The sequence below is a fragment of the Oxyura jamaicensis genome, chromosome 1 (assembly GCF_011077185.1).
Source record: "Oxyura jamaicensis isolate SHBP4307 breed ruddy duck chromosome 1, BPBGC_Ojam_1.0, whole genome shotgun sequence".
Taxonomy (NCBI): Eukaryota; Metazoa; Chordata; class Aves; order Anseriformes; family Anatidae; genus Oxyura; species Oxyura jamaicensis.
In genome coordinates this window covers 176,762,295-176,775,736 of record NC_048893.1, presented here as the reverse complement: position 1 = coordinate 176,775,736, position 13,442 = coordinate 176,762,295, and the positions used below count along the sequence as shown (strand labels likewise).

At 41.7% G+C, this 13,442-nt stretch overlaps 1 long non-coding RNA gene across 2 annotated transcripts in view; it reads right to left on the bottom strand.

Moving 5' to 3' along the window:
• Positions 1-9,318: 9,318 nt before the first annotated feature.
• LOC118165363 overlaps positions 9,319-13,442 on the bottom strand; it is a 6,531-nt gene continuing 2,407 nt past the window's right edge. The window contains exons 2-3 of one of the 2 annotated variants that reach the window (XR_004750015.1): positions 10,442-10,664; positions 9,319-9,918 (exon numbers count right to left, since the gene is read on the bottom strand). This is a non-coding gene — a long non-coding RNA (uncharacterized LOC118165363). The remainder of the gene's footprint in view (positions 9,919-10,441; positions 10,665-13,442) is intronic. The other variant, XR_004750016.1, reaches the window with a different exon arrangement.

The following is a 13,442-nucleotide window of genomic DNA, read 5'->3' as shown; positions in this document are numbered from 1 at the left end:
GACTCTTGCTTTGGCACAGGAACTGTTGCAGCAGAGCAAATTAAGGTATCTTGGATTTTTTATCCATAGCTGTGTGTGTATTTCAAATAATTACCCAAGTGTGTGGAGTCATCCTGATGGATGCTTTTTAAATAAACATCAAGAAATAGCAAAAGATAAACATGTTATGTCATCATATATCTCCTGGAGTTTGAGCTCTCCACTGAGCCTCTTCATGGATATTTAAGGAGCAAAACTATTCAGCCCCAAAATAAACTTTGGAGAAGTTTGGACCTGGGTCCACAAGAAAATTTTGAAACTGGACTCCTTTATCTATGAGGAAATAAACTAGTCTTGTATCAGAACATTCCTCAACTTTGAGAAACTGTGAATATAACTCAAATAGGGCATTTGACCTTTGTCTTCTCCAGTTTTCTTCACCCAGCAGGAAGACTCTCAAGGTAATGAAGGTAATGGGTCCTCATATTCTTGTCATAGTTTCAGAAGGCTTCTTAACAAATTTTGGAGCCCTCCTGCAAAACACCAAAAAAAAAAAAAAAAAAAGCCCAGCTTTGCAAAACTACACTTGCAAACAATAGATCTATTTGCTGTGCCCTTCTTTTGCTTAATAAGAAGTGAACACTTCGGGGAAGAAAATACATGCTTCTTAAACTTTAAAGTTTACAAAAACATGCAAAGTCGGGGAACATTAAAATAAGGCAACTCTCACCCGTGGCATGTCAAATCAAAAAGCTGATTTAAATTGCAGTGAAAATGAGTTATCCTGAAACACAGTTTATAAATATATATATATACTGAAAAGGGTTGTTTTTTGGAAAAATATTTTCTGCCCATACATTTCCAACCATACTGGTTATGCACAATAGGACTATGCAAAACAAAATCATGTTGACTTTGACATTTTCTGGCTTTTGGGTAAAACTGGCCAAATGATAGTTGATGACTCCATTCAGAGTCTGTGAAAGACAGTGAAAAGTTGCCCATTCACTGCATCAGATGTAAGATCAGGCCTTACTATTTTAACATAGTCCCCAGGTAAATGTAAATAAATCATTATTCTTATGTCTTGACTAGCTCCATAAATTGGATATGTAATGCCCATGAAATGACATTTACAAATTTTAGGACATCCATCCATAGATTGCTATTGCTCACTACTCTCCTAAGTCTATTTTTGGTTGCTTTGTTAGAAAAAAGGCCACTTTCCATGTACCACTGCACACGCTGAAAATCTTACTTTGGGAAACCCTTTTTAGAAATCCTTGACTATTGAACAGAGGGCTGGTTCTGATACAGCAAATTGTCCGTTCCATTTTAGTCCCTTTCAGCAATCCAGCTGCCAGATAACACTTACCACAGTGCTTTTGTCACTCATATATCTACGTCAATGTGGCTGAAAATTCTGGAAACCCGAGCCATGAAGATGAACTTTTGTGAAGAGTGATGACGTTTTCAGCAGGGGACAAGTCAGATGGGAGCTGGCTGAGAGAACCACCAGCCCTTGGTACTGGCAAGAGTACATCATGCAAGGAGAGAAAAGGAGTCTGTAGGCAAACCTCTACTTTTCTTTTGTTGTGTTTAATTAACATCCCAGACAGCTCTGCGAAGACAATGTGTGATTTATGGAGTAGCTGAGATAGTATCAAGGTTTCTATCATAGCACCACTGCATATACTGTGGTGTATATAAAGGGTATCATCTTGGGGGCAGTTTCAGTAAGTGAAATGGTTGGAAGCTATGTAAGGTAAACAGAGCTGTTGTGTTTTTTTTCCTGGTGTACCCACACTTATATCTGCCAAAAAGTGGGCAAACTTTTGCCTCCAAAAATAAAAAGTGATTATACTCTGTCTAACCAAGTCTACCCTTAACCATACCACTGCCTATCGCAACGAGAAAGACAGATATGTATTTTGTGGTATTGTTTTTGGAAAGTTTCCATTCAGGAGTTTGCAAGAATACTATGGGTGTGTTGCTAGAGAGGAACCAAGTGTTTCTGTGAGCGTGAACTCGTGGTCCTTCAGAGCATTGTGCTATTATCTTTGCAACCTTCTAGAGGCACTGGCACTGATTTTTAATTAACAACATGACCTGTTGGGTTACATATAGAGGAGGACCACAAGGATGGCCAGAGGGCTGGAGTACTTCTATAAAAAAAGGCTGAGAGAGCTGGGGTTGTTCAGCCTGGAGAAGAGAAGCCTCTGGGCAGCACTTAGTGGCCTTTCAGTACCTAAGCAGGCTACAGGAAAGCTGGGGAGAGACTCTTTGTCAGAGAGTGTAGTGGTACGACAAGGTGTAATGACTTTAAATTAAATTTAGATATGTGGAAGAAGCTCTTTACTCAGAGAGTGGTGAGACACTGGAACTGGTCACCTACAGAAGCTGTGGATGCCTCATCCCTGAAGGTGTTGAAAGCCAGGCTGGACGGGACCTTGGGCAACCTGGTCTGGTGGGAGGTGTCCCTGCCCATGGCTGGAGGTTGGGACTGGGTGATCTTTAAGGTCCCTTCCAACCCAAGCCATCCTGTGATTCTAATATCGCTGACTCTAAAAGCCTGATCCAGCTCCTCTGACATCTGTAGGAGTCTCTGCACTTTCTTTGGTTGTGACTCAAGCCCTTTGAGAAATAATGAGTTTTCCCTAGGAGACCACCTAGCAAAGCAAGACTGCTGCCTCCACATTCAACTACATTTACTTGTTCTCAGGCTGGTTCTTGCAGTTCTTCCATGTCTGCATTGCCCTGCTTTTTTTCTGCATCACTCAAAAAGGACAAACATTGGCCCAACTTTCAGAATCTATGCAATTTTGAATACGTATGACATCATAACCCCTGTGACAGGAAGAGCAGCAGTCTCAGCAAGGCTGGTTTGCCGAGGTATTTCTGGCTGAAAACTGAAATGCTATCCTGCATTTATTAAATGTGTACATGAGCAAGTCTGAGCCTCATTAATGAGTGAAACATCTGTTTCTCAAATGGTGAATGATTAGACTTGCACCAGATTTAATTTTCATCTAATTTTGTCTCTGCTACTGGCTTACTGCATGATCTTGCAGAAGTCACTCCATTTCTCCATGCCTCAGTTTCTCACTCCATCTTCCTCCACCTTGCCACTTCAGCTGTTCCCTCGGGTACCTAACGTACTTAACATTATTCATCCCTCACTATCATTTGACACTGTCAGGACACAGAGAATAACAGCCCAACATTGGGCCTTTGGGCTTTAATGGCAGGCTTTACTCCCACAGTAAAAGAAGGGGCCCTGGACATGTGCCTCATTTGCACCAGCAGGCAAATTCTCTGTGTGTCGCTTCTGATTCATCCAGATAAGTTTTAAAACCAGAAATTACAAGGTGGGATGCAAGTTGTTAAAACGTGCCTGGTTACACATTCTTAGCTTCTTGCATGTTCTACAAAAGTATCCTGTTAGGCACACTGGCACCTTGTCAGGGTCCCAGTGAATTTGAATTAATTAACTAGAGCAGCTACAATATCCAACTGGGAGCCCTCCAGGCTGCAGGCTGCAGTATGCTGCGTTTCATCTTGATGAGAGGAAACACCTCGTAGTCATGATAAGGCATTGCACTGTGGGGCTTGTGGCTCCATGGACTCATCTCAGTAATTACAGCAGGAGAACAGCTGCAGATTGCCACTTGGTTCTTCCTGGGTGACACCGCCCTGTGGGCAGCAAAATGCAGTGCATCAGATCTAGAACAAAGTTTACTTCACACCCAGCAATGCAGTGCTGTTGGCTTTTTTCATTCCGACTGAGGTTTATATCTCCACTAGGTTGCAGTGCCTAAGTCAGCTAGCAGATGATCAGCACCACCAAGCTCAGTCAGGGCTATGTTGGGAAGGAGAACTACATCCACCATCCTGCCCTCATCCTTCAGAGCTGGAAGACAGAAGACTGTCAAGACTATCATGCTGTGCTGATACCATTTTAGACAACACTCATCAGTCAAGATCTTCTTAGCTGCTTCATCTCCCCTCAGCATTTGCAAGGCTTCTACCCAGCCTTTCCACTTTACACCCCAGGAAGTCTTCAAGGCAGCATCTTTTCTACTCCAGCTTTCCTGGGACAAAGGGGAGAGCACAGGGATAACAGCTCTGATTACCCTCATCAATCTCCCCAAAGCAGAGGGACCTCATCCTCCCCTAGGAAGACATTGTGGGGTAGCACACGGAGTGTAGGCCATTGCCTCTCTCCCTTCTGTAATATTTTTGTTTTTTTTACCACCTGGTCAGTCTCATGGCATCCATTTTTCTTTGATTTAATATTTCTGTGACTGGGGCAGATGTTGCAGGCAGTTGTGCAGTTGTGTGTCCGCTCTGCTGGTGACACACAAGAGGTATAGGTGGGATCTTAGATTTGTGTTTCCCTGTGTTTCAGTTTCCCAATAGCAAAATTGCAATTGCAACCCATAGGCTTCCTGGCTAGTTTGCTATCTGGAGCATCAATTCAGAGATTATATATGTTTCTATTACTTTTGGGCAGTTAATCAAAAGTATTGCAAATTTCTGAGTGTGAGTCATGTTCAGAATTTATGTGACTGGCAGTTTATGCACAAACATGTTTGTGGAGATAACAAAAAGAAACACCCCACAGAATGGCCACGATTCTAACTCTGTGATAAACTGCAGGTTTCATGTATTCTCTTTAAGTAAATTTGTTGGACGGCATTTCTGCATGTTGCCAAAAATGGCCACTATTTCCAGGAAAGAAAAAAAAAAAAAAAAAAAAAAAAAATTTTGAAAAAAAAAAAAAAAAAAGTAGTGAGAAATATTCAGAACTTGCAAGTCAAAAAGCCTTAAACAAAATAAAAGGATCTCTGAAACCCCCCAGCCACCAAGCAGCAGGTACATATGCTTTCTCCAACTGCTATTTGTTCTCTAAAAAGCAGGTGGTTTCATAAATGAAATACATCTTCCTTGTATATATGTTAATTGTCTTTTGACAGGTCACAGCTATCCTCCCACATCTAGCCGGCCCCAGGCCATGGGGAAGGCACAGCATTTCTCCAGGTCTCACCTATTGTCATGCTTCTTAGGCATTGCATTGCTTTTTCGCTGTATTTTACAGGTCACCATTAACACAATCAGGTAGTAAAATATTAGCCAATTATCACAAACAAGCAGTTCTTCCTTGCAAAGCCTTTTCCACATGCAGAATTGCACTGGTTTAATTAAAGGTGTGTTTTAAAATCGAATTAGTTAAGCCAGTGCAAACACTGGAATCTATTTAAAGTTGGTTTATATTGATTTAGCTTAATCTGATCAGGAAATGACTGAAACTAAATTGATACAAAGCAGATTTAAATCACTCTAAGTGACCACATCTTGTGCCAGTTTAACTAAATCATTTGCAAAACAACTTTGTGTGGACCATATCCCACTGTTGTGCCAAGGAGAATGAGCTAAAAAGGTGGATGAAATAAGCAGATACAGAAAAGACTCTTAGGACCTGATTCAGCACTGTAGAAATTCAGTGTAACTCTGCTGTCATAGAGTTGTAGTTGGCTGTAATCATAATAAAACTCAGAATGGAACATAGTTTGATAAAACTCCTGCTAAGCATTTCATAAGGTTTCCAACCCTAAAATGGGGCAATTTATTTTGAATCTTTTTTTGTTGTTTTGTTTGTTTGTTTTGTTTTACTAACCAATGCTGGTAGTAGTTCTCAGAAATATTCATGTTTTCATTTTTTATTTTAAATTTCTGAAAACTTCTATGAGACTATTCCTAGAGAAAATAATACTATTAAACCTTACTTGACTCTTTTTGAGAATTATTGCTTTCTGATCAAGGTTGACAGTCTTTCCTTTAGTACAAAAATGAGGTAAGCTCATTTTTATAAATAGTGTTCTTCTTTCCAAGTTCTGTTCTTTTAGTTCCACATAGGAAAGAAACAAGGGGGGGGGGGGGGGAGATATTACATTTTCACCTAAAATTCCCCCAAATAAAATCCTCCGGAAGCCTAAGGTCTGAAAGGGATTTTTTGCGGGGCTGTTGTATTGTAAATGCTGAGGTTTTACATTAATTACACAAGTTTTAGTCACCAATAGAGCTGGCCTAAAATTTTAAAAAAGAGAGAGAGAGAATGCTGAAACAGCTGTAGCACTGCAAGTGAGTCATTTGGACCATGGCAGAGATGTTAGCACTAAGGTAGTTTTGCTTCTCTGCAAGCTTACTGAGGCGCCTTGTTGTTGGGTGCACCGCCAGGCAAAAAATGAATAATGTCTGCTAGCCTCGTAAAAAATGCCATGCTGCAGAAAACCAAGCAAGGCATGTCAGTGCCTTGTTAAAAGGGGAGGTCAGCAGTGTGCACTGGTTAAATAGCCCTTCCAGCACTGAAGGCAGACCACGGGTGCTTTAAAGATGCGTGTGCTAGAGGGTCTGTCCTGGTGACCTGCACTGGGAGGGACAAACAGGACAATTGTCAGAGGAGATCAGGCCAATGGGAATGGGCTGAAAGATGAACATAATGTTGATAAATTGTGCTTTTTGGAGGATTGCTGCAAATCAGCACAGATGGCTCTTTCACCCACACCCTAGAAAAAATTGTGATTTATGGCTGGAGGCAACAAGTATGTTGCCATGAATTATGGCAGTTTAAGAAGCTCACATTTGTAATTGGGAGCTGGTAATTATTTACCATGAAATGTGATCATTACTGTCAGGTGACGATGACATTCCCCCACTTTATGAATTCAGTAACTTTTTAAAGACTCTGCGTGAACTCATTGCAGGGGGTTGAAGGAGGAGCTCTGGCTTTCTTCCATCCCTGCTACCAAAACGGGTGTGTGTTTTGGCAGTAGTTTTGCTTGGAATATTCAATTCAGATTAATGTAATTTCAACATCTACTATCCCAAGTGTGTGGTGGTGCCACTAAACACATGCATTTGCCAGCTATGAAATATAGGCCATGTCATCCAGCATGGTGATCCTTATCTGTCTCCCATGTGTGTACCTTTCAGATTAGCTCCACTGAAATCAATGGCATTACAAGGGTTTAAAATCATTTGTGGTGGGAAGGAGTGATTATTTGGTCTGTAATAGTCTTTTTAAAAAAAAAAAAAAAAAAGGGAAAGAAAAAAAGAAAAAAAAGTGCAGCATCACATTCTGGTTACAACTGCTAAACCCAGTGCCTCCTACATATGCACAAAACAGGAGCAGCCAGGAGGTACTGAGAAGAGAGAAAGTCCTTCCCTGGGGCAAATGAAGCCAAATTTCCTGTCTCTGTCCCTTTTTAGGGGGTGCCTTTTGTCTGGAGCTATACATGAAGCAAGCACATGTTATAATGTCCTGGGATGCAGGCCCTTCTGCAGCCATATTGTAGTTGTTCCTTCTGTTTTATCTAATCCACAGAATATGAACCCCAACATTAATCCTTCTATTTCCTACTGTTATGAAATTATCACATCCTTTAAATAAAGCCCTTAGGTTACAGAAAATAAATGTCTGCCTTATATTTTTTGTCCCTTTATGTTAACTGCATATATTGTAAATTCATTCTATTGCTGAAAATTTTTTGTTTTCCCAAAGTATCAGCCATATAGTTGTGTGGGGACAGATGTCTTCTCCATTTTTGCTGCCTGATTGTTTGTTTGTTTGTGTGTCAATGACCTTTCAAATCTTATCTATTTATGAAAGCATTTTGCGTCTTGGGCCCAGGAAGGCCTGAAAGGAGTATTCATGCCAAGAAAAAGAGACTAATTTTATTTTGCTGAATCATCAGGTCTCTCAGAACAAATTACAGCTTTCATCCTGCAAGTAACTACAGATGGACAAACGAAGTAGGGATCTGGTTCTATACAAGTGTGGCTTGCCTGACAGGCTCAGCAATGCCATTTGCCTTCGGTCTTGACCAAACCTTCAGTGAAAACCCCTGTTCTTGGGCAATATTTTGCCATCTGCCTTTGCTCATGAGCACCCCTGTTCAGCTGGACCCAACTCTGACAACTATGTGAATGTTCAGCTGATAGAGATGCTGACCTGCTCAAGGTGTAGCTCTCTTCCTTGAGTTACTCTTTATTCCTTGCACCATGTTTTTGCCTCCCCAAACACTAGTAGTGACACTTCAGGAGACAAAGAAAAAGCAGAGCCAGATATAGAGCCCAGGAGATGGGGCCTTGGGTTCACAACCACTGCATAACATGTTGTTTGCTGGATGGATGCTGTTATACATGTCAGCAGATTACTGTTTCATACCAATCATTCTTAAATTTCTACATCTGTGTGGAGTTGGGTTTTTTGTGTGTGTCTGTTGGTTTGTTTGTTTGTTTGTTTTTCCAGGCACAATATTTCACATCCAGGTGGCTTCCTTTGTTTTTTTCACCATAACAAAATGTCATGGGGGAGTGGGAAATAGCTGCCATTCCTCCTCAAAACGTCTACATTATTTTCTACATTTCTTGAAGAAATAGTTTGGAATATGCATAGTATATTAGGAAGAAAAAGAGCACATCAGGAAAAAAACAGTATTTAAAACCTGTAAAGAAAGAGTTTGTTAATAATAAATACAATGTGAGCTACTTTTAAACTAAATTCTGTCCTCTTTTTAATTTGAAGGCATAAGACTCCATCTCTTTTCATGCAATATCGCTAGTTTTGCCATAACAAGAATTTCACTGCCAAAAAATACTGGGAAAATTCACTTATGCCTGCACATCTCCAAAAAGATAGGAAAACCTAGCAAGAAAGAACACTCTGTGTCCTGTCCATTGCTTTGTCACATTGACAGACTCTATTATATTACCCTAACAGGCAGCCTTTCGATTTTCCCTTGCTGACTTTTTCATACAAATGCATGCTTTGCAGCCATATAAAGCAGGACATCCCCAGTTTGCAAGTCCAACTCCCCATCTATGGAACGGGGCTGAGCAGTAGCAGCCTCTTCTTAACTCTCTCCAGAAACCAGCCTCAGTCTAACTAGGTCCCTGTGAATTGGAAAGGGAGTTAGTGTCTAGGTAAACCTCCCTGAACTACTACTGCCAGCACTGGCAGAAGACAGGATCTAGTTCTCAGTCTGAAACATGGAAAGGCAGATACAAATCGTAATGCCAGCTGGGATCACTCCTGGCTCCAGATGATTCTTCCCTTCCACCATTAGAGCTGTAACCAACCTGTCTCTTTCTTTGTTACTAGGGAGAGACAAGGCAAGGCGAGGCGAGGCGAAGCAAGGCGAAGGGAAGGGAAGGGAAGGGAAGGGAAGGGAAGGGAGGGGAGGGAAGGGGACTGCCCAGCATCCCAGGCCTTCATTGGGATTTTTTTATTTCCCAAATCATTCACATCTTTGTCAAATCTCTTCATTAAAAATTATTTTCTCCGCATTACAAATGGCCTTTTTTTACAAATGGCATTTCTACACTGAAGTGTAATTATGTGTTGTTGAACACGATAGAAAAATGATGTGGAAATAGGAACCTGGGTAACGTCTAGACAGCCATATAAAAACTACTGGTCCTTTCAGTTAGACATATGATCCTAAATGTATGTGAGGGCCGCAAAACATTTGAGGATGGATAGTTGTTGACCAGGGCAAAAAAAGTGGAGAGGCAGTAGGTCAGTGTCTGGACAAATTAGACCTGTTTTGCTGCTAACCATTGATGAATCCAAAGACATTCACTTCTTTCTATACTTTTATGTCATTTGTCTGTGTTGCTTAACAACAAGCAGACAAATGCAAGGATATGTCAAAGCAGGGACCTGCATGCTGCATGTTTATACATTGCCTAGAAAGTGCCAGCCTGGATTAATGACTTGCTGCATCACTGTACTGCAATTAATAGTCTACAAGCACAAATTGCCCTTGTTAGTGTAACTCCAGAGGTAGAAGGTTGCAGATGAAGTAGAGGGGGGAGCACAAGGGATGGTAGACTCCTTTTTGATACCTCTTTCAGGCTGTATGGGGAGCAGCAGCCCTGCAAGAGAAGGGACCAAATCCCACAGTGGGTTTTGTGCCCTGTACATGTGAGATACACCATGCACCTTTCATATTCAGACCCAGTAGCATCAACGCACCAAGCATGTATGGCATACGAATCATCCTGAAACATGCAGTGGGTCTCTGGTGGACACATGGACATGTGCTCACACAAAGCGGTGTAGCCTCTGGAGCAGACCCTGTGCTCCAAACTCAGAGCCGAACAACATCTACCCTTCTGTGATTAATGACTACCCTTCAGCCTTTATGGCTGTTCCAAAGAGGGGCAAGTGGTGACACCTACACCTAAAGCACTAAAGGAGGCTTCATGCCATAGCGTCATCGCTGCTCTACCCCTCCTTCCCAACACAGACTTTCAAAGCAAACACCTTCCCCAGCATTGAGCTCTTCCTGGTCAAGGAAAGAATATGGGAAATAATAAAGGTGGTGGGACTGTACATATGATGTCTGACCCCTACCCTTCATTCCGCTTTCACTTGGGCTGGCCGCAGTCCTGTGACCAAGTGAGACTGATGGCAGTGATCCCTTACCTCCAGGAAGGGCCTGAAGGTCTCCAGGACCTTCGCCAAATTCCAGGGGGTTTCCTCCAGCCAGGATCTTTGCCTTCCTCTTCATAAGCCTCCTTCTCCTTTCCATTACCATGTCTTCTTAATGGGAGCCCTTCTTTTCAGGTTCCTCTGCTTTCTGGAATGCCAAGCAACCAGTCTTCCCAATGTAAACAGTCTATGTGCAAAAGCACAACACATGATCAGTCATAAGTGTCTTTACCCCATGTGTCTTTATTAACTGAAGGATTTGGCATGTGATACTTTTGTTTAGCCCAGGTGTTATCAAAGTTTACAGCCAGCCCATACCTGTTGCAGCTAGCAAGTAGCAGGTTTCTGCTTGAAAGTTCAAAAGTTCATTTTGGGACATCAACCCCCACACAAACATACACCCAATTATCCAGTGCCTTTCAGCATTCACAAAATAAGCCATTTTTCATGTACAACACACACAGTTCCTTGCCATCCAATCCTGGATTCTCTGGACATGAGTAAAACTTGGAAGATTTTTGATTGATTGGAACATATGCAACACCTCCTCTGTCAGTGGGCATTCTGGTGTCCAGCAGGAAGATGGATTTATGCTCAGAAACACTTGGATAGGGCTTCTACTTAGCTTGCAGAAAATCTGTGAGAACTAAGTGTCCCTGACACAATGACTTATCAAATTTGGGTGAATTTGGCCAGCTTGGACTCTCCTGGGTTGCTTTTGCCCCAGAGTATAGGAAAAGAAAATGGTTAGCCACAGTGAGGAGGAGTGGGATTTTTCCTGGTCTGCACTGAAATTCATGTGCGCTGAAGCTTTTGTTTGTTTGTTTGTTTTTGTTTGTTTGTGTTGGTATTGTTTTTTGTTTAACATAAAAGAAATAGGCTCTGACCTGGTGGAAATCCTGTGACTCATGAAAAACTCACAAAGCCTGGATATGCTCCACATTCCTGACCTGTGTGAGTACTCCCATCAGAACCCTTGTCACAGAGCCGGTTGTCCAACTGAGGAAGGGAAACTATACCACGTGGCTTACATTCAGTGGCATTTTTCAAACGCTTTCAAGAGAAATCACAATGTGCTTGAAGAGTTTCCAGGGTGAAATATATCAACAAAATTATTCAGCATGAATAATTTTCCCAGTACTATGTACTGTAACACATGAGGATCAAGAAGTAGAATAAGGACAGGAGAGAGAGAGCAAGAGAGAAAGAGAAGAAGGAAATTCTCCTCCCACACACTCAAAAGATGTACCATTTCTGGATTGCTTCAAACTGAGTGGAACCCAATAATTATGACTTCACATTTCCAAGAGAACTAAGCCCAGTCCCACACAAATAGCTGCACTGTAGTAATATGCTGCTGGCCACTCATCCTAATCCTGAACAAGCTATAAAGAACTGACCTAGCAGGCTACCAGCGCTAATTCTGGTTGTGGCTAGGCCTCACGTGTTTACTTTTCATTAACCCTGTAACATTCAAGTTTTCATTTAATTTGTTACTTTTCTGTCTCTTGGTGTGCTCAACCTCTTGTGTCTGGAGTAGTCAGAACTCAGATGGCATGCTCAGAAAACAGGTAGAGATCTTTAGGGGTGCCAGCAAAAAGTCTAATTTGAAGAAGTTTATGAAATGATGACGTCTTACAGATTTTTATTATTGTAAACCAGAGCCTGCTATGGATCACCCTAGAGGAAAGCTGCTTACTGGCCTTCTTATGAGGGAGTTTTTCCTCCTTGGATAGATCACATGAGAGCTTGAAGATCAGCAGAAATGAAGAGATATTCAACTTATTTGACTAGCACTTTTCAAGAGTTGTAAGACCTGTTCCTAGGAAGTATGTTGTGTGCACAATGGTTTGAGTTAATAGAGCTGCTTACATTCCTCAGAAGACTCTTCTGGGGCTTCTGGAGAATAGCAGAGGCAGGGAAAGATCAAGACTCTGAAGTACTTTTGGGTTTGTATCTCACTTCCTGTGCATTTCAGCTTGTAAGCACCAAGGCCTTAGGCCAGTGCACAGACATTGTCGTTTCAGCTATTTGCCTGCATTTAAAATAGAGCAACTCTAGAGGCACAGAGTTTACAAGAAATAGCACTTCTACCAGGCATACTAGTTTCTGCAGGCAATGACCCACAGAGAAGCAGAACTGTAAGCCTGGCTGCTGGTGACTTTCTCACCCAAATGACCAGACAGCCCTTTGGCCTCTGGGTGGTCAGAGGGCAGCCCCTGGCACAAAGCTGGAGCAAAGCTCAGGCCTTATCCCCATCCTTATCTATTCTGACCCTTTCAATGGATCCAGAGGGGTGTTCAGCTCCTGAGATTGCCTGGAGATGAACTTTTAGCTTAGTGACCCTGTCTGTGCAAAAGGCTGTTGCAGCAAAACTGCTCTGGGAAGAAATCTTGTTCCAAAGTTCACATAGCAACAAGAAATTTCCGAAAAGATGAGGTCCTGAGCATACACTCAATGTGATGCAAACAAGCAAATCTTTTGATGTAGTGGAATTGCTCCCAGGAGTTACTCTACCTGTGTGCCAAGGTCACTGTGTGCTGAATGTTCAGGGGTTCAGCAGCATTACAATGATTTCACAGCCCCATGACAAGAGAAATTCTGGTTTGTGCATTTTTAAATTTATTTTTGAAGCAGCATATCAGCTTTTCCAGTGTTTCCCTTGAAAAGGAGATTCGTGTCTGACAGAACACAGCAAGTAAAGGGAACACAGAGATTTTTATGGCTTTTGTCATCTTTTAATATTATTTTGTGAACTGCGGTTATAGCTGTTTCAAACCATAGCCATTGCTTGCTGCTTTGTTTCTACTTATCAAACTCAAAGCCAAAACTAAAAGTAAAGCTAGTATGTTTGACATACTTCATCCTCTGCAAAAGAACGACATCTAACAACAGAGAACACAATGAATAAAATAAATAAATAAATAAATAAAAATTTAAAAAAGGAAAGAAAAGGGGGGAAGGG